This window comes from Osmia lignaria, chromosome 9 (assembly GCF_051020975.1).
Source record: "Osmia lignaria lignaria isolate PbOS001 chromosome 9, iyOsmLign1, whole genome shotgun sequence".
NCBI lineage: Eukaryota > Metazoa > Arthropoda > Insecta > Hymenoptera > Megachilidae > Osmia > Osmia lignaria.
In genome coordinates this window covers 10,230,837-10,252,474 of record NC_135040.1, presented here as the reverse complement: position 1 = coordinate 10,252,474, position 21,638 = coordinate 10,230,837, and the positions used below count along the sequence as shown (strand labels likewise).

Below are 21,638 nucleotides of genomic sequence, written 5' to 3'. Positions count from 1 at the left end.
GCACATACACAATGTCGAGTCGCGCTTTAATTACTCCGGCTCCTGATACTTCTTGAGTCCTCTGCCACGCGCGAACTTTCGGCCCCAAGATATTTGAAACTTCCGCTTAATTAACCCGACTCTTCGACCTCGGTACCCGTAGGAGCGTCGTTGTCCAGTCGCGCTCGCTGGAACGGAAGCGAGTTCCACTTTTCAGCCGGCGTTATGTGCATCCTCGGGAACCGACGCGCGGAATCGCATTAGCCCGACTGACGTTTACTCGAACGGAAGAAGCTCACGCTGTATTATTGTAATTGATTCCTGGAAGACGCGTAAGAGAAGGAGCAGCGAGAGGATCGAAGGTACACCACGGGCCGAGGGTAAGTCTATTATCGAGACTCGGTCGATAAGGTACAGGAGAAACGCCTGGCGTTCGGGCAGATTTACGTCGGCCTCGATAAACCTTCGAGATTAAGAGTGCCGAGTTTCTTTTCTCTTTTGCTCCCATCGCGTCTATACAGCTCCCGTTTTCTCTTCTTCGAGCTAGGAAGAAGGGTAGCTTTATTTCGAAGTCCGCGGAGCACGTTCGGCCGTGATGAAATCGTATATACCGTTGCAGATACGCATCAGTCGGCATTACGGAAACATTACCGCATGATCGATTTTTCGCGTCCCGCTTTTTCCACGAAGCCTTTTCCATTAGACCTCGTGTTGCAGTAGACGGTGTCACGCACGATCAGACCGACGCGACGATCTCTCCGTACGCTCCCTGATTTCTGCCGATGAAAAAGCAGCCGGGATTTCTTGCGGAAGAACAGCGTCGACCGGCCGTGAGCTAAGATAAGGGCGAACGTGACGCTTTGTGCGAGACAGCATCCCTTAGAAACGCCGTGTCGTGCGAAACTATCTCGGGCATGAGAAAAGCTTCTTCCGAGGGGAAATACGTATCAACGTGCGAAATAAAGAACGAATCGAGAATTACGATATGACCAGCACCCGGAAGAACTATCGAAAATGACTGTTGAAACAATACAGTCGATAAAAAATGAGACAGAATGGAGGAAAGGGAAGGGGAATAACAATGGTGAAACATTACATGTTAAAATATATCGGTGGATGCGAGTCGCTCTTGAAACGGACGACGGAGGGCGAATTTTCGAAGGCACACGGTAAACGAAAATGTTTTCAATATTTCCAGCGGCGATAAAACTCAATCGATGGAAATCAAGTACCCTCGGCACGGGCTGCGTCACGAGTCGCGAAAAGTATTGCACACAGAGGATAAAAGCATGCAATTAGAGAAATTGCAGCGTAGCACTGTCGGTACCGATGGTGGTGGAGGCGATGTGTGCGCGCGAGTTTATCGCGCATCAATCCGAATGATGGTGTATCGATGGAACGCGTTTTTCAAGTGCGTCGATACTCGTTTCAAGCACGCATTTCGCCGTACGCGAAACAACGAGAGGAAATATGAAGCGAGAAAAGAGGGTGGGTGAGGGGCAGGGAAAACAAAAATTGGAAACCTTCGAAATCATATTCGACGAGACGCGTTTACATCCCGTGTGTACCTCGTCCATTTCCATGGGTATTTACGTACCGGATCGAATTCGCGTCTTTCAACAGCTTCTATGCAAGTAAATAAAAAACATCCAGTAGTTTGATCGCGGCTCCGATTAATCCGTCGGAAAAACTGCTACCAATGTTATTGCTCCTTTCGTGGAGAAATTCAATGTTGAACGAAGCCAATGTTTAAAAAAACATCCGATCCGGATTAAAAACACTCATCGAACGAAATTGAAATTTTGTATGTCGAAACGTTGAAATCGCGGAGATTCGATGAAATGAAGTTTAACCAATGTAAATTCGAGTAATGAACCCTTTAACCTTTCGCGTGGACGTTGCAATCCTCGAGAATATTCTTTGGTAGATCGCTTTGGACTCGTATCTTTAAATAGAGATCGTGGTCGAGAAGAAAGATTCACGGCGCGAAACGATCCGCTAAAAGTTACGACGCGTGGAAATTTTTGTTCAAGCGGATTCTCCGAGTTCGTTCACGCGGTTTCTTTTCGCCTCGACGCGACGCCGAGAAGAATGCAACTTGGAAAGACAAAGCGTCGGAAGAGGATTTAAGCGGAAGACAAAAAATGGCGCGGATCTACTTATAGTTCTCAAAGCCGTAGCTTCTGAAACGCGAAAACCTTTCAATCCTGCTGTTAATTCAAGATCTCGCTATCCTTCGCTGTACCAAGCTACAATAACACCCCCGAGCAGGACTCGAAGCTATTTTCGCATCAACATACCACCCCGTCCCTATATAATCTACGTAATTTTTCCCTGCGACGCCTATCCGTTATCAAGCTTATAGAGCTGAATGGCTGCATTTTGCGCGGAAACTTGTTTCTTTTTTCTACCAAGCGTGTCACGAATAGACGGTGGTCGGGGTCGAGGTCATCGTCGAGGAGGGTGGTCTTTTGCGCCGTGGCGCCTCTAACAAACGACGTCGTAACGACGTCGTTATAAAGATTTACAGACATCTTGGTCTCCCGACTATCGGGCAGACTCGCGATTATAGCATACCATCGCCAGGGTGTAACGGGGGTTGCTGCTTCATAAGCCCCAGCCCTTGCATACCTAACGCTCTTTCTACTCCTCTTTCTCCTCGGCTCGAGCTGATCCATCCTCGTGGTCGAATCGAGCGTGCACTCGGTCCCGCTCGTTCTCCACTGTGAACCAAGCCTAAAGAATCGCCCCATTAACGCGATTTATAGCCAGCCAGAGTCCGAAATAAAATATCTACCCGGTCCTCTCACGCCGAACACTGTATGCGTGCGTTTGACTCTGTCATAGCCACAGGGGAACGCGTCACGGGTCAACCGACAACGGCAAAAGTCTGGCCACGGGAATGCCAGCCGCCATTGCGGATGATTTTCGGTATCGGGGGCAGAGGAGGCAACGCCGGAATCGACGTAGCCACGTAATGAGCTGGCATCGCGTATCGATGATGGATGTTTATTAGCGAAATTACGATTGCAGCTTCCGCCGGGCCGAAGCCGCCGATCGTAATGCGGATTTGATGAACCTCCAAGCTGGACATTTAGCAAATATTTGCCCTGTAGGTAAATTGTGTGCGCCGCAAAATCGATAGACACGTTCCTCTTCACCTTTTTCCTCGATTGTTCCTGTTCGAGCATGGACTTGTCAGTTGATACGGCTCGAAAGATCGACGTTGTTCGTCAGAACAATATACCCAAGCGTACAGAGAAGTTCTCGAAAATTCATGAATTTCGATCACGTTTAGTTTTTTAACAATTCGATCATATGAAATTTGTGATGCTGATCACCGGTGACCCCTCGATGTGTCAACAGTTTCCATTGCAGAGTCGAGATCGAACAATGCCATCATCGAAAGATTGAATATCAATCGCGAACTCTTCCTCGGACTCCATATTTAACGAAAAACCAGCACAGCACACGGTACATACGAAAGAACGAGAAGAGCCCCTCCGTATCTCGTGGCGCGGGCAAAACCACTAAATGCAATTTCGTCGAATGCATCGCCGCTAGTCCACGTCGCGGGTTTTCAACGAGGTATCCGACAATGCCTTTAATCAACAATAATTCTACGCACGCGGAGGGTTCTGACGAGGGATTTCGAAGTTGGAGGGGGAATGGTTTCGATGCAGGAGGGTGTGTGGGGTCCGCGGGGAACGCGGGCAGTCGTCCGCGCTACGTTTTCTCTCCGCTCTCTGCGGGCCAACGTCCAAGAGCTTCCGCCAGGGGAAACCGTCCACTGGAAAATTAACACTGTCGGGATTTTCGTCCGATACGTCGCCCCCGATCTATTCGCGACGCCGAGCCACCCCTGTGCACCCTCTCATCCACCTCTCACCTCCCATCGTCCCGTACTTGTCCGCCATAGCCGGACGAATTTATTTCTTCCGTCAGTGATTCCTCTCCATGCCACGTTGCGCACGTGCATTATACGCGTATGCGGACCCTGCTGCCTCTGAAAACGGAAACAGCCGCGCCCAGTAAGCTGGAAATTATTTTGGGCTGCGCGGTATTACCATGAGAATGTGCCGTTGATTTTGACGGAACCCACGGTGCCGTGCATTCCACGGAGAATGGTATAGCTGCGATTTAAACGGGTTTCGCATTAATTGAGATTATAATTCGTTGCTTCCGGAGTATCTTTTGGGTAAATGATACTAGAATCAGCTGTGAATGCTTCGAACAGAAAGCGGTTAACTCTTTGCCTTGATAATACTGAATGCAAGTCACTATTCCGATTTAGATGACATTGGGGAGTCATGATCCAACCCTCGGAACAGTACGCGTGGCGAAACAAATTTCCGACATTCGAATGATCGTGTATGTCTTTTATTTAGCTTCCTCCCCGACTGCACGTCCTCGTCGACTTCCATCATTTATTTAACTTCCGGACTAAGTCGACGCGCACCGGATGGGAAGCGACGGATCGTGAAAGATGAAGGGCAACGATTACGTCCCCGTAATCCGACGCACGTGGCAGCCAGGCACGAAAGTCAACGATTTCGGCAAGCTGGAGAAAACAACGAGAACTCTTTGTCGCGTTTCCGGATTTCCTTGTCCCTCGAGCCTTGGCCCGCCGCGTCGCGACGCGTTTAGTGCGAACAAAGAGGCGAGCAGGAAATCGTTAGCGAGATCTCTTCCTATTCCAAATGGGGACACACTCCCCATCTCTCTCGATGCCAGTATATACTACCGTTTTCATTTCGACCAACTGAGCCCTTTCGGTTTTCATCGCAATCCCTGTTCCCTACCTTCTGGAGAACGTCGTTCGCGTTAATTTACATGGCGATTTGCTAGCTGCGAGATTAATGGAAATTTCGTTGAAACTCTAAAGTCGAATTGCTACTGGAACGCAACATTTCGTTGCGGCATAAATTGTGAAAATTGTCAGTGTTAATCGTAAATACTTTCTGTTCGACGAATTATTCAAAGATCATCCTGAACTTTAACTCTAAAACGCGATGGAAAGATCCGTCGAAAAAGGAAGTAACTTTGTGAGACAGCAGATTCTGTTAGATGGTGACGGATCCCCTAGCGAAATTCAATCACAGCGAATTCGACGCGTGTTCATCACCAAAACCACGAACAAACGACGAAGACGAACGCGAATTCAAGGGATGGAATCGAATCAGAGATGAAAAGAGAAGGACGGAGGAGAAGCAGGCGACGAAGGAGGAGCCAGACGTTGTACACAGGGGAAATAACATGCTTCGTCAACAGTGCTGCTGTAACTAATGGATATTCCGGCGGAATAGAGTGGAGAAACGGACGGTCCACCTACGCCCGGAATGCACTGCTCCTCGTTATATCAACGACGTCACGGCTGCTGAAATTTACGAATCCTCCCGTCTCTGCCCATTCCACTTCTACTGCTAGCCAACCCGGGACCAGTGGTAACACGCACGTCGCGATATTGCCTCGAAGCACGTGCAAACCCTCGACCGACCAGAACTCGCACTAGTTAAGACGCACCGATTGCGTTACCGCGAATGCACTCGGGATCCGAGGACCCCTTCGAAATTGATTCTCCCGTTGACAAATGGTGGAGAGGTTGAATACCGCTTTTTAAAAGAAAGAAGAGAAATTTATTTCTTCGGTATTCATCTTGAAGACGATGCGTACTTTATAGTTCGGTGACATAAGTCAACAAGTTTTAAAAGTGCAAGGATTATTAATCAACTGAACCGATTGCACTAAAGACCACTGGGAACGTAATTAATTCACACTGTTAATCGTGTTTCTCTCTACCTGGAAAAACTCGTCGGCTAAACGGAATTGTTTTGTCGACGATTTAACTCGACCATGCGCGACTCACTTCAATTTCGCGTTTATTTTTTTTTTTTTTTTGATCAAATACTCGCTTGCATTCGGTCTTCTATTTACCCTGCACAGACCGTAGAAATTTTCTAGCGATCGCAATCCGCCCGGCATCCAGCAGAGGAGCATTCGAATTGAAAGAAGCAGAAGAAATAGATAACGAGAAGAAGAAACGGAGTAAAGAAACTCACCGGGGCATTTGTATCCCCGAATGAGAATACCAAGATATTCTTTGACCACGTAGCTCAGTAACGAGTACGGTAACGTTTAACTTTCCCCCCTGAAGAAAAACACGTATCCAGGTTTGCTTCCGTTTAGCCCGTCTCGTCTCCATCAATTATTTCGTCTCTCGCGGTTCGACGAATACGAAATTCGCTAGAGGGATATTTAAATCGTATCTCTCGTCAGTTAACCGACCGATTAATTCGTTTCTGACAGTCAAAGACGAGCCGCGAAACGGGAATGATCGTTGTTGCAGTTAAATATACACAAAAGAATTTCACGTTTGTTTCAACTCCTCCGCTGTATTTGCTTCTATGAAAGCCCAATTTGTATAATAGATATTACTGCAGTGAAATTTCTCTAAATGGAACCCTATAGAAAACATTTCCTTATCGTAACGAGAGAAAGGACAGGTAGCACTGCGTACGATAAAGAATTCAGCAAAGATAGGACGATGCGCCGGAACGTTGGAGAGTGGAAAGCAAGTCGAATGGAATCTCGATCAGCCGAGAGTGTTCCCATCGTTTCGAGGCTACGGCTACGACGGGCCAGACTCATTCACGAAGAGCTGGCACGTCGAAAGTCGTTCGCTTGAAAGCAAGCCGTCTCTCGGTCGCGTATACGCTCAGCGGAGAGCGCAGCCGTAGACTTTTACTTTCCAGCCCTTACGAGACCGCTTGTTCTCATCAGCGCCGGTGAATGGCGCGCCACCTCCTACACCCTCCACCCTGCCGTCGCCATTGTACGAATACGGAATCGATAGAATCGCGTGTGTACGCGGCATTATCCACCTGCCGGCTGCAGAAGATCCGCCACAGACCAGACACCCCTCTCTTTATCGATATGCCCGCGTAATTCGGCCGATCGATCGGCGACAGCCTCGAGTCAGAAACCCTTTCGTCCGAATCAAAAGCTTCACCTTCCGCGTCAACCTTGCTCCAGGCATACACTTAACCAACGAAAGATAACTCTTAATGGAGCTTCCAGAGAGCGACTCCCCCTCTACATCTTTAATATTATCGTAGTACGATGATATTACTTAACTGGATAAATTTGAATTCGTAGATTCTGTTGATCGAATTCAGCGACGCGCAGTAGAAAAAGCGGTTAATAGTCAGACCTCGAGTCACAAATTACCCCGAAATGCAACGAATTCGGGAAAAACGTGTAGAAGGAGTGGTTCTCATAAAAGAAAACGAAAAATTGCATCGTTCATCGTGTAAACGTAAAAGACATTTGTACCTGTCACTAATCGCATTCATCTTCGCCGGTGTCGTCGGTTATGAAGGATCGCCTTGCTCGTACGACAGGAAAATTTCCCGAAAACAAACATATGACCCGTGCACACCGAGGATTTATCGCGAAATAATGTATCGATTTATGGAAATTAACGTGTCGATAAATCCAGGCGATCGGTAAACGTCGGCGAGAAGAAGACAAAGAGAAAAAAGAATTAGACACGATTCCATGACAAGGCATTTCTAGATTAGAAACATTGATTGCATTAATCGTGCCGTTAAAGCACAGGGGGGTTTCTCAGAAAATCATGGCCGACCAACCATGCCTCTAATCCAATTTCCAAGTTGGTTTATGCTGTACACGCGAAACTACCAACGCTTCGAAAGCTTCCCCTCTGCGCGTTACGCGACTCGTTCACCCTGATTCCGCGCGTGTGCCACTCGCTCGAAAACTTTCGACCAGGGAAAAGTTTTGCTTTGGACGTTTTTACTCTCTCTCTCTTTTCTTCGTGGAGCGATCGGTGAACGGTTGGAGGGACGAGGGAATCGTCGTTGAGCCAATTTGTCGGACAAGTCTTCGTCCCTGTTTCGTTTTTTGCTCTGTCTTGGTTTCCGACAGGAAACGCGGTGAATTCTTGCGATGTTTCGACGCGCACATCGTTGAAATATTGTGATCGATGTTGTTTCTTGCTGGATTCGGTATTTTTCTAATAAAAATTTAGTAGAGCAACGTAGCTCTGCTCTTTTGAGAAAAGGAGAATTTAGCGAGACCAGAAGCAAGGATCATAAAATTTGAAAGAATCGATCGGTGGTTGTAGAGGAAAGGTGAATAATTGAAGCATAACGTCACCTGGAGAACGTTTTAAAAAGTTTTAAGTACCTCCTTATACCATAGCGCGCCTACCCCCATCTTAACTTCACCCCTCTATTAGGGTATTCCAACTTATAAATGATATATGTATAGCATCCTGGCCGGCGGCGCGGCGCTTATATTAAAAGTTTAACTTCCCCTGGAAATTTCACGATGTGAATTGACTTGTGACTAATCGGATGAGAAACTTGCTAGAACAATATCCTGCCGGAAGTTCCTCCAACTTTTCGATAGGTAACAACCTTGAAACGCGTTTGATATCGACGGTACAAAGGCGACGAAATTCGAGGAAATTCATAAAAGATTTATAGAACAAATTAATTACATACCTTTAAGCGCCCTGTGTGGTTAAATACTAAATTGGAAAATCAATTGTATATAACTTATTGCCTTGCTTTTCAGGATAACATAATTCACAGATTCAAAATTTATTCAACAAATTTAGTAACTATACCGACTATTTCTCAGTATCATTAAGTATAACATAGACGGCGCTATAACGATACAAAACGTTCGAACATTCTCAGTAGCTGAACCATACGACCGACCGCAACGAGCTGTAGCTTGAGCCATAACGATCGTATCCCATAATCTATGACCTGTACGTAAGACCTTGGTAAACCATTATTGAAAGCCTCCATAATTTGAAAGTACCAAAGCTTTCCAGGCATCCATCCCATTTTCAATTGAACGCAACTTCGATCGAGCCACTAGAAACCACCTTACCATACATCTATTCTACTTACAATACGTGTACCAATGCAATTAACATCGTTGCGATATTGATCCTCGAAGCGTGCACTTACTTCATTGAAAACGGGAGGAAAAATCCGCTCGAACGTCGGCAAACCGACTTTCGCGCGGGCCATTAATAAAAACTCGCGACATGCATATGCATGGTAGCGTGCTGTTTTTTCGCAAAGTTTAGTCCTCTCCAGGTACCTGTTCCATATTCACGTAGCGGGACCACTTCGTTCGTGGAAAATCTCGTGGAATCGCTTCGATTTCCAGTCTCGAGGAGGGCTTCAACGCGGCGAGAAACAGCCGGCGCGGCGATCGGTAATCGATCGTATTCGCAGACTTATGACTTTCCATTTCTTACGCTCGACGCGATTGGAGAATCGGACTCGAATGTTTATCGGTCGCCGATGACGTTGAAGAATCGCGAGAACGGTGAAAAGAAGGCCGGAAATGGAGGGAAATAGAGAAAGAGTATACATCGCGGCCAGAGGGGTTGTCTCGTAGAATTCGATGGAAGGATTCTTTTCACGGCAGTTCTTCCTCTGGCTGACTTTTTAATCCCGTTTTCGACCGCCTTTCGAAAGATAACGCTGGAAAATACCTCTCGGCTTTATCTGTGCTCCTGGAACCGTGAAACGTGCTCGTTCACGGTATAGCTCGGATATTTATCGTTTCGTTACAAAGCGGAGAATCCGAAATATCTTCTTTACGTTACAATGCGCGATAATTACTGTTTGCGATTTCCTTGCTACGTTCATTATACGTTGAGACAACGTATTTTTCAACGAATTAATTGAAGTAATTAATAATACTCTGAAACGATGCTTTCCAAGGTATGCAATTTTAATATTTGCATCCAATCAAAGGTGCACTATGCAGTTTCGTTCGGAAAGGCGGAGAAACGAAAGAACAAAGATCAAACGGTACTTCGATCTGCCTGTTATTAAAGGCTTTGTCTTTGGGGGGCAGGTTCGCAATAGGATTTTGTTCTAACAGCGAAACAATAGGATCCTTTCTAGCCACATCACTGAGCCAAATCTTGCAAGACATCACGTAAACGAGCTCGATGATGTTACGTGCAGTTGCATCGGCAGATTTTGGATGGATACCCACACACCCCGTTAAAAGTATTTACATAAGCTCCCCTGGTATAATAAGATCGGGGACACCTCACGTTCTCTTAAGTCGTTTCTGTCAGTTACTCGTGACTTGATGATTCAAAAGTTAAGTGGTTCATTGAATAAACGAGAAGCAAAAATTGACGGTGGTAAGCCTTTTTGTGTAATAATTACTATTAGTAATTTTCTTTCGAATAAATCTAGTTAGATTCGATCAGGGTGACACGGTCCCATTGCCCATGGTCGACCGAGCTTAATATCAAAGTTTCACGAAAGAAAACAAAAAGTCGGATTAGAGAGGATCCGAGAGAAACGATTTGAGCAAGGAATAAATGAGGCGAGAACACGAGGATTCGTTGTGGCGATTGTAGATCAGGCTACGAAGGACAGACACGTCGACGAGCATATTGGCAATCTGGCGATTTTACGTCAGTAGTGTCTATCTTCGGATATAACCGTATATAGAGAGAGCAGCAGTCCGCCTGGATCTATTAAATCTAATCCCGAGCCCTCAAGAGCCCCTAAGATAGTTTCAGCTCTTCTGACCTGGAAATGAAATAAATCGCGAGGAACTTCTACATCCGTTCGAGGCAGGGTCGAGGGTCTTTAATTTATTTTCACCGTACAATCTTGAAAAACCATTCTTGTCCAACCGAATCACCCTTTCTATCTTTTTTCTCGTGGAATTCCTAATAAAGGAATTTCGAAAGTGCAACACATTGTTTTATCGGAGGGACTTACGAAGCAGGACGAGAGGACTTAATTGGTGACGAAAGACGACGGAATCAGTCGCGACAACGAAAGTTTCGACGGTAAATCAAACGCCGGGTTACGCCTCTTGCCTTGAAAGTTTCAACCGAAGTAGACGATAGGGATTCAGTCGGATCCGTTGAACCTATAATCCCAAGACCTCTCCTCTGTCCCTAAGACGATAGCAATTCCGGCTCCCTTGACCCGGAAATTCACCAGTTCCCGCGGGACCAGGCAGATCCTTCTTTACCACCACCGACAACGGCACCACCCTTTAGTGATGGCGAAACTGCGAGAGGCAAAAGGAGGGAACTCGCGTGGCAGCGAGTGCTTCGTCTTCGGAGCGCAGTTCCGTGGAAAAGCCGAATCGGGCCAGGAACAAAAGCGCAAGAACGGGGCTGAAGGAGCTACTCCCGGCCATTTTCACGCGTGAATCGTTCTCTTTCCGTACGTACGGATAGAAACACTCGCGTTTCCCCAGGAAATCGCAAGAACGGTGCTTTTACGAGATCCCTCGGATATCCGACTCGCAGGGTGTGCCCCGATGTGCCAATGTACCGAGTTAAATGAAAGTTGTTTGAAAAATCTATGGCGATTCTTTGCGCGTTAAAGTTGCACAACAAGATAATTAATAAATAAAAATGTTTCAAATTTACAATTCCAATGTTCTTTCTCCCTAGAGCAATCGCTATTGAACTCTGCTGAAGAAGAAATCCATAACCCCCAGCTGTGTTTTGAATCAGCCAATATACAAAACGAATTACAAAGCCAACAGGCAAAAGTTGATCGAACGATCCAGCTCTCGGTCGGGAATAAAATAACAATAAATAAATATGCACATACGAAACGAAGCAAACTATCTGGAACAATATCGCGAGGCAAACGGAAAACGATTCGATATTTCCGCTCAGAAAGCAAGGTAAAAGATGTCTTCGTTCGAGCAACGAGGCTCGCAGGTACAGGCGAAACCGCGTTTTACCCTCCAACGATTCTGTGTTCAATCCCCCCTCCAGGGTTGCAATCGCGCAGCTGCTTTTGCCTTTCGTAGTTCCTCGAACAACGTGTTCTCCACCCTCGCCTCGGAGGAATCGAGCGGAAGAGGCAGTACGCTCGCGTGCAATTTCAATCAGCTGTTCGCGTACACGCGACGGACATCGTGCGTTATACTAGCTGAAAGGGTGGGCCGCATGCTGAACCAATGCATTTTTCATGGCAACGAAGGCTTGTTGGCGAGGACAGTAGAGGGTAAAGGGGATGAGAGGCGTCGAGTACCATGGAGCTCTGCGGTCTCTGGATTATCCGCCACTGACAGATGAATGCCAGCGTTCGGTCAGCTTGATTGGCATCGTCCGTGTTCCCGGCACGGGCTTCCACGGACGAAAAATATTTTATAAACGCACGGGTAATTGACGCGGGCCACGGCGTTTCCGTGGATTTAACCCAGTATCCCGGGCCGGCTTATCGTCGCTATCGTCACTTTTCCCGTCGAATTTTCACGCCCATCAGGTCGTGCTCTTTGCCGTTGAAACGTGTTTTTTTTTCTCTTCCCTTTTTTTTTTTTTTTTTGTTCACGCTGGTTGCGTGTTGATCGCGTTGCTCTTCGATACGATTTCCTCGCCGCACCACACGGTGGTGATCGATTTTGCCGAAACGAACAAACGTCCGTTTACCCCAGCTGTGCAGACCACACAGGTTTGAAAATGATTCTATTGGATTTATTAAAATAGCTCGTTACTCGATCGTTTTTTTTTTCTTTTTCCGTGAATTGTTTCCATTCGCTGCACTGGTGGAGCGGAGTTTTTCGAACGGTTTTCCCTGAAACCTCGGTTCATTTATCACGGCAACGTTTATTAGCTCGACAATGGGGAAGTTCGTCGAGCGATTCGAGCCAAGTAAACACGTCGTCATTGACTTTTTAACATAATTAACGAGTTATTGTTGGCCATCGATGCTTTCGCGTGCCCAACAAGCAGGCATAATGGAAATGGGTAGGTCTTTTGTCCCGATGAAATACAGCGAATGAAATCAGCCCACGTCCGCCACGAATGGCCACGATTTTTCCATGACGAGGACATTTCCTCCGTGACGACTTCATCCAGCTAGACGCCATAACGCGAGCTTATTGCTTCTTCGATCACCGATTCGTCTTTTGTCGCGACCGTCTTTGACCGTAGACGCGAAGCTTAATGGCTACACGGATCTGCGCTGGCGACGCTATACCCCGCACCATTTCACCGGAAATGCCGCCATTACGCGCATCTGGCTACGATCGAGCCGACTACGGCCAACAGCGTGTCTGAGAATTGACATACGGTTAAACATAACCGCGACCCATCAACCACCACCAAGAACGCGATGTTACTTGCATATAAATCGTAAATCGTTGCGCAACGTTGGTGTAGGATGGTATGGGCGAATCAGGGATTCGGAGATGGCAGAAACGTCACACGGAATACACAGTCAACTCTCTTTAACGCTACCTGATAATAGGTGTTTTTCGCCTCCGCCAATTAGATGTTTCTAAGGCAAAATGCCCACCTTTGACATCTTCCTTCCAGTGTAGGTTCTGGAGGGGAAATTCGCACCTAAGCGCATTGGTACTTGCATTTCGCCACGGAGACCAGGTTTATGGTGCGGCTATTCCGAACCCTCGGAATGGTCAAAATTGCAATACTCTATTGCGGCTGAAAATTAGTTTCCGCACTCGCCTACATTGGCTTTCGAATTTTTTCAAATTACAACTTCTATCAACTTCCGCAGCTCGCTTCCACCTTTGACGTAAATTTCCGTGTTGCATCGGGACGAATCGTCATGGCAGGGTGAGTGCAAAACAAAAACGAGGAAAACTAAGAACCCGCAAGCTAACTGACGGAGGGTCGGCGGAGAAAGGGGGTGACAGACACGAAACTCGTCGGCTCGCATTTCATTTCGCTCGATAACCGAAGTTATCTCTTTTCAGGATCAAGAGTGCACCCCGGGCCATCGCGGTCACCCGATCTCGCCGGAATATCGCGACTGATAGATCCCCCGGTGTCGTATTACCATAAATATCAAACCCGCTCGAAACCTGGCCAGAGGCGAATTGCAACGTAGCACGGCGGAGCTCCTCGTTTCTCGTTGCCGGCAACTTACGAGTACACCGGGATTACAGTGCAGTTTCTACGAATAGGGGTGGATCGGGGGTGACGCCGACGGTGAAACGAGCAACAGGGACGAGGAGAAGGTTATGGCCGAGGCGTACACGGAGCTATTATTTACGGGGCAAGTTGCAAAGTGAGAAAAATTATGTTGGCTCGGCAACCTAGCCGAGACAACGGTGCTTTATGTCGCAAGGGTCGACGCGTATATCGCACCCTACGCCTAGCCGAGCCGCGCTGCCGGCGATGTTTACGAGTTTTCAGTTTCACAGCGAAACGCACCGAGATTACGCGGTCATGTTCTATGTCTTCGCGCGTATGCCTGGTCAGGCTTGTTACTTTACTTTTCAAGAGGATTGTTTCGAATTAAACAAGCTAAAGTGAACTAGAGCGAGATTAGCTCTGGAGACAACCCTTTATCAGCCATTTCCGGAAATGGCAGAAAAAAGAAAAATTTCGGCCATTCGTTGAGATTTTGACCCACTAAACATAATGGCGCAAGAATTTTTTCGATAACTCTTACCATTTGGCCTATACAAAAGTGACAGAAAGTCTAAATGCTATAGCCCCCTTCTCAAGATTTTCAATCTTACAATTAGATATGGGTTGGCTAATAAACATGGTGCAGATATATCCAGACCCGGAGAGGATCATTATCTAGTTAGTGAAAAATGTACTAATTTTCGAACTGATCTCTCGCTAATGAAACAACTTCTGTCGAACAAGAAAGATAGGTCAAGATGGATTCTTTCTCCCTCTAGTATATTTCGAAGCAAAGTGGTGAACCACTTAATTCAGAGGCTGCTCGAGGAGCGAGCATAACAACTCGCGCATTTTGCAGCTCGTTGTGGAACGCAGATGCTTAATGCGCCGATAATTTAATAAACACGAGTTTTGCGCGTATAAAAAAGCCGGCTGAACGTCGAGACTAAATTAAATCGATCGATAAGCGTTGATTGACCCTCTCTCAAAAAAAAAAAGGAAAAACCGGAACGATAGAGTGTGCACGTCGAGGCATAAATAACACACCCGTCCCGGCTACGACCCTCCTTTTTACCATATTCAGTTCCACCCCGCCGAACGATCTCGCGTGCTAATTTTAATTTATCGTTCCCGGGAGAAAAATAGAGCAGAGGATCACGCGCCCTTCCGACCGGTTATTTGGAACATCGTCGGATCGATGTATTCGGCTGATTCTCGTTCACCCTGTGCCAAAATTCTTGGTTAAGTGAGAAATGGATAAAAAAGAAGAGTGGAAAAACGCGCGTCGGCGTCGATGCGATTAAAGCATCGTTAGCATCGATTAGTCACGTGAAATTCCGCTCGTCGTCTGAACGTTTCGCGTTGCTCGTGATTTTAGCTTTCGAAGACGAAAAATCGTTCCGTGACGTCGATTATCTGTCGTGTTAGATGGTGAAATTTCTTAAAAACTTTCTACTGAAATTCGGTGTTAATTGTGAAAAAGTTGTTATTCCCCAATTGGAGTAAGAAAAAGCGATATTACTCGGTTTAATCTACCTTTTAACCCCTTTGAATCACGCGATACGATGATGAATGGATGCGGTTGAAACATGGAAGAAAAGCACGATAAATTTATAGGCAATCGCCGCATCCCGAGACCTTTGAACGCAATTAAGTAGAAATTCTAGCGGGCATCCCGCGTTCTTTCAGGCAAACCGACCGACCGACGAGAGGAAATTACGTTTGCGTTTATGCAAAAATAACCTAGTAATTGGTGGCCGTTTTTCCTACGAGGAAAAGCGGCTTTGTTTGCCAGGGCTGCAAATGTTCGCCAATCTGTTCGCGGTATCGTTGCGAAACGTCAGCGCAAAAAATGAACCAGCCCCGAAATTCCCATTTTTTATTCGCGTTGTTTTTCGCGCGGCTTCGTTCGCTACGATACTCGATTCTCCAGAGAAAATTGCGGGTATCGGATATTCGTAAGATCGATGCGATCAACAAACGATCAACAATTTGATCAGTTACACGCACGCATACACACAGTGTGTTCGTTTAACGTGTTCAGGGCAGGTTTCATCGAGTTTTCAATCTGTTCCTGTTGCAACTTTAACGTCGCGTTAAAATTGGCGAAACTGTTTTCGAACGAGCTCAATCTTGCACGCTTTATCCGCGCTGACGTTATTGAATTCGTAAGCTGATACCAATTTATGAATCTCCTGGGTGTATCATGCTGGATTCAATCTTTAAAGAGGCCGCTGATCGATCGACCTACCTGACGCCTCAACGTTCAATCAAAAGCTACCAAGAAACCTATCAACCGCATGAATCAAAACCAATTTTATTTACGACAGTCATTCGATAACTGAACAGACAAATACTTGTATTTCAAAAGTAACTCGAATTATCTGAATTAAAATAAAACAACGATTTCTATTACGATCGACTAAAACGATTCTCAATTGCTCTGGAACAGAATCTCGACCGTAAAATTTGCAGACGGGATACGTGCAGAGAGAAATTTCCGAAAGAAGGCGATTCTCGCTCGCGACCACGTGCGTTGGCTGATACGAAAGTGGCAAAAGAACGAGCGGATCCGTTTATCCCTAGCAGTTTGCCTTTCTTCCTCCTGACGTAAATGTTTAACTTTGAAGAAAAGGGACCAAGAGATACCGCGGATTTGCCGTTTCTACGTTAAACATATCCGGAGAAACGAAAGGTGCTCTTAGAAGTGCTGTTCCCAAGTTTATCTCGTCTACATTTTCAACCGTTCATCGATGCGCGTCTTATGCAACGAATGATCGCCCGACAAATAAAAATATTTGACCTGTTTCTTTGCTTCTTCTAATAGAATTCGCGTAAGATGCACCGGAACCTGTGCCATGTTTCTTTGTTTCATCCCGGGGGAGTAATTATAGCGAGATTCAAAGGAAACATCGAAATTCTGCGCGCACCAATGAAATACGAATCCCTTAGAAAATGGCGATACGGGAAGTCGTCGTCACGAAGCGGAAAGGCTGACTACGTGTTGGGAAAAGCACGGCCATACGATATCTTCCATATATGTATGTATTTGTTTACAAACAACAATGGACCCTCGTATCCGGAATGTGCAAATCGTGTTACGAAAGTTCCGACCCTTTTTCTATTTACTGCTAATGGACACATCGATAAACATCGTCGACTAAATGATTTTTTAATCATTGTTGCAAAATAATGTGCCTGTTAACTTTGAATACCTTCTCGGATAATGAAAAAATGTAAATTTCACGGTAGGTGCGAGATACACGACGGAAGACTAATTTCACACTTGGCGAATCAAATTCAAGTCCTGAATAAAAATCATAATTTTTTTACCGTTACAAACCTCTTAATTTAAAAAGAAGATTATGCCATCTATTTCGGAGAGATTTTGGCAAATTTTACATCAAACAGGATCAATCTGAGCAACAATGCGGAACAATTGTGTGGCAAATGAGAACAAAGCTGGAGGAGTAATCACGAACGCGAGGAATGTGTCTCGCGTATATGCGCACGCGTGCACAATGTTTCGCATATCACGTAAGAGGACGATTTGCAGACGGAAAAGGACCCGCTTAATTTTGCAGAATCGCCGGCTCGAATTCCGGCGGACTCGGTTGCGCGATTAAGCGTATTCCATTAACTCGAAATGCAATTAGAAATAAAGGAGGTTGCTAGAATACCTGTGATTCTCGACGTCCTCTTATCTGCCACGGTTATATGACCCTCTCGTCGGCAACCCCTGGGGTACAGCCACGGCTCGGAAAATATTTAGACCGGTGAAAATTAGCGCTTACCTGGAAAACACAGGAAAAAAAACAATTTAGCTCGAGGTTATGCTCCCGCTCGTTTCACACCTCGCAAAAACCAAACATGTTTAAATACATGGCGTATTTACGCTTTACGAAAAACATGTTTAGAAAATGTAATATCTCGTATTTACGAAAGCGAAACACGTTTATGAAACGTAACATCGTAAATAACTTTTATGAGTTACCGCGCAATGTACTTGGAAACTTGCCGATATTAGCAGAGAAAATTTCTTTGTAGTCACCTCTTGAAATAGTCACCAAAAGCTTTGGCTTGTCGCTGCTATAAAATTTGTTACCCGCGATATGCTCTTCGTATTGAATCCTCTCGCAATGAAAAGGTTAAGGATCACAGGAAAACACACACGAAAAAGTACAGGATTTATTAAGCTTTGACCGATTACGATCGATCTTTGGCCAGGTAATTATAGACGAACGCGGTGTGTACCGTTTCAATTTCACGAGAAAATGAACAGCTTGTATTCACGGTGAAACGTTCTAATTAATATCGACTGAATAAAGAGAGACGAACGGACAGAGAGGCCCTTACCTTCCTTGGGTTAGGTTCTTAAATCACGAAGCGAGAAGAATAGGAGGAATCGAATCTCATATGCGACAAGATGGCTCCATGGCTTTTACCTACTTTCTTTCATCTCAGACATGCTTTTTTATAACACCCCGTCACTTATTGCGCGATAAAAAATTATGCAAAGGATCGTTAATAAAATTCTAGACAATTAAAGACAATGGCAATAGTTGTCAGGCGTAACACCGACGCTTCAACTACGACCGCGTAATTTCTCGTCGCTCCTCCTTCCTTTTTCGCCTTGCCAACCTCTCTCGTGATTCCGTAATACACTCGCTATTATTCTCTGGACGTAACGACCTATAATTATTTCCAATTGTTCCGAATTTAGTGGACCGTACGGTGTAGAACGTATCCCGGCGCGGCGTTGCCCAGAAACACGGAGGAAAATGTATTTCGGCCGAGATTTGGCCATTGGTGACAGCCGTTTGTTCGTCTGGAAGCTGAATCTCTCGACGAGAACTGACTCGATGCCGTTTTCTCTACAACGCTCTAACCAACTCGTGTATCGCTTTAATTCACGCTAGGGTGCAAGCCCTCCTCGCGTAATGTCTCAATTCTTGTTAACCGCGTCGTTTAACCGTAGCATCGCAGGGAATTCGTATGGAAATCGTGCTGGAAATACTTTGACGAATATTACAGCACGAAGAGAAAGTAGAGAAACCTTTGCTTTTAGTTTTTCGTTAAAAATTGAACTTGGTTCGAAACAAATTTCTTGATATTAAAACAAAAATCGAATATTATCCGGTGACAAACTCAACGGGAAGAACAAAAGAGCGAGGTAGAAAGAGGAAATAGAAGCAAACGGTGCACCGCACCGGCAGGCAGAAACTTGTTAAAAAATCTCTCGATTTACATATTCCTTTCGGCTCGATGCTCGTTGATTGCGAAGCAATTTCTCCGAATAGCCGTCGGTCCTCGATGGACCGGCGCGGCGTTTCCTTCGAGTGGCGCTCGTTTCGGAGCGTAGCACCCTGTTGGCCGGGTATTACGCGTTTTGCATACATTAGCGAGCTTTTATTGTATCTGTCTCTGTCGGGTTAGGCGAGACAATTCGTTGTAGGATGAAAGCGTAGCCCTGGTTCGACTACGAATTCGGGGGAATCGTGGATGGGAAATACGTTGACCGAATTCGTTACCGAGATTAGGTTACATCGTATCGGCCGGTAATGCGAGCGGGCAACAGGCGCGCGGATAACGCGAGTTCGGCGTTCCTAAATTAAGGCTCGACGAAATATGGTGTTGGCCATACGCAGGGCCGCTTACACGCGTACTCTGCCGAGATAGCAGAATTGGCAGGAAATTGCAAATTGCCGGCGAGCTGGCCGACCGGCCGCGGCTCTGCACCCGTCCGCCCCTTTCCAACCTACCAAATAACCTGACCTGCAAATTGAAACCGGTCGTTTCTAGTCGAACCGGCACCACCACCGATAATCGGTCGTGTGCCAGCTGACGACCAATCGGCGTTCGGTAAAAAAATACACACCCATCGAGACTCTATCTTTGACCGATGATTATCGTTTAATCGTGAACTTTATCGAGCTTCGTGCTTACGTATCGAGAGCGGAATTTCGCTTTGCAATATGTACGCAGAGCGGCGCCAAACTAGCGCCGGTTAGAATAAAAATATGAAACTTAAAGTAAGAGTTTTAAGCATCAAATGAGATCAAAAGAGTTATCCAAGTAGAATTTTCGCTGTTAAAAGGTACGATTGCAGCGTGATATTGGACGAAACTGATTACTCGCGAAAAGTTTACTACCGGCCCCATGAAAATTCGACGGGAATACACGCGTACACGGGAGTATAACGAACGTGTACGTCAATACGCGGCGCGGATCGCGTGTGATCGCGTCTAACGAACCGGCCGCTTCTCTGAATAAATATTTCAATACGTGGTCCCGAAACAACGTTTCCATTTGTCGCGATAACATCAAACGATTCAAACACTCTGAAAAAAACAGCATATCCTATGATTTCGTTCTGTTTTTAAACCGACCGATATCTGACGTCGAGGGTGATTGCCCTATCCGAAATAGACTGACCCGATTTCAGGAACGAACCGCAAATTCCTTGTACGTTTATCACGATAATCTTTGGTTCCAATTATTTTGTTATTTCACATGAAAACGATGTGGTATTAGGTTCTTACAAAAAAGTACCATTTTTATTCAAGAACATTAGCTCGTAATCTGCTTTCTGGCGTCACAAAACGCTCCGCGTTATCACGAAACGAAGTGGAGGAGGCTGCTTATGCGAGGGAATACGAAATTTTCTAGTACAAGCTGGCTGCACGCGCTACCGTCTCCACGAAATACACAGTTGTCGGTCGTGTACACCCTGAGGCCAGTGTCAAGCCGGGGCGAAAGCAGGGTGCAAACGAGCTCCCTACGGCCTCGTATTCATGCGCTGTCCGGGCGTGCGATTATTTACCTTTAATTAGAAGCTTCGACCTATTGCTTAGCACACCGCGCCCAGAGGTATCGTGCTCCAGGCTTGAACAAGCTGTTCGCGAAACACACTTACGATGTCCAGAAATTTAGCTTAATTTCACTTGACGGTGCTTAAAAATCTGTCCATGAGATAAGATGCACAAGTGACTAAAAATTAAGTAGCCTAAAGAAGAAGGTTCTGAGATTCGTATTGTAATAACACTTTGAATGGATCAAAGAATGAGATAATTTCTTGAGAAGTAACGTTTCGCTCGTTACAGAGGTGTATTCAATATTTGTATTGCGGTTAAACTGTACCGCGTTAAAAATTATACTTTTTAAAGTGGTTGCAAAGAAGCACCGGTAGCTTTGAGACTCGGTAGCAATACGCTATTCTATACAAACACGAATGGCACAAAAGAAGCTTTTTCTGGTTTCGCGTTTTCATCCCGAGACCACGTTCCTGCGAACCTGAAATTAAAAGACTCGTTACAAAGCGAAGTTATTGTAGGATAAGTTACTCGCGTAAATTCATTTCGTCGGAATGAAAGATCGAATAAGAAGAATCTTGAACTCGTTTCCGCGTTTACCAACCGTTCCAAGGTATTAAGCGTTTCTCAGCCAGAAAAATACACGCCGGGAATCGTGTCGAAATCGTGGGTCGAAGCGATATCGAGCAACTATGTCGAAAGGCGTCCGGAAGAGCAACAACGTGGAACCTTAAAGGAAACTTTTCAGTCCGGTAGCTCCATTTTTGGTGTTGTCGATACCAGGAAAACTCGTCGAAGGTCCGTTTCGCGATATAACTTACGCTTTCAGCGAATTTTCAGCGATATACGAGCAACAAACACCGCTGAATACACTTCAACAAAGTTCGACACTTTTCAGCTAACCGATATGAAAAATTCCA

The 21,638-nt window shown here is 45.8% G+C and overlaps 1 protein-coding gene across 4 annotated transcripts in view; it reads right to left on the bottom strand.

Moving 5' to 3' along the window:
- LOC117601643 (Krueppel-like factor 6) overlaps window positions 1–21,638 on the bottom strand; it is a 219,540-nt gene that overhangs the window by 57,282 nt on the left and 140,620 nt on the right. Inside the window, exon 2 of one of the 4 annotated variants that reach the window (XM_034318672.2) lies at window positions 17,587–17,700. The exons of the other annotated variants lie outside the window; for them this stretch is intronic. The gene's annotated coding sequence lies outside the window, so the exon portion shown is untranslated. The remainder of the gene's footprint in view (window positions 1–17,586; window positions 17,701–21,638) is intronic. 4 annotated transcript variants of the gene reach the window in all.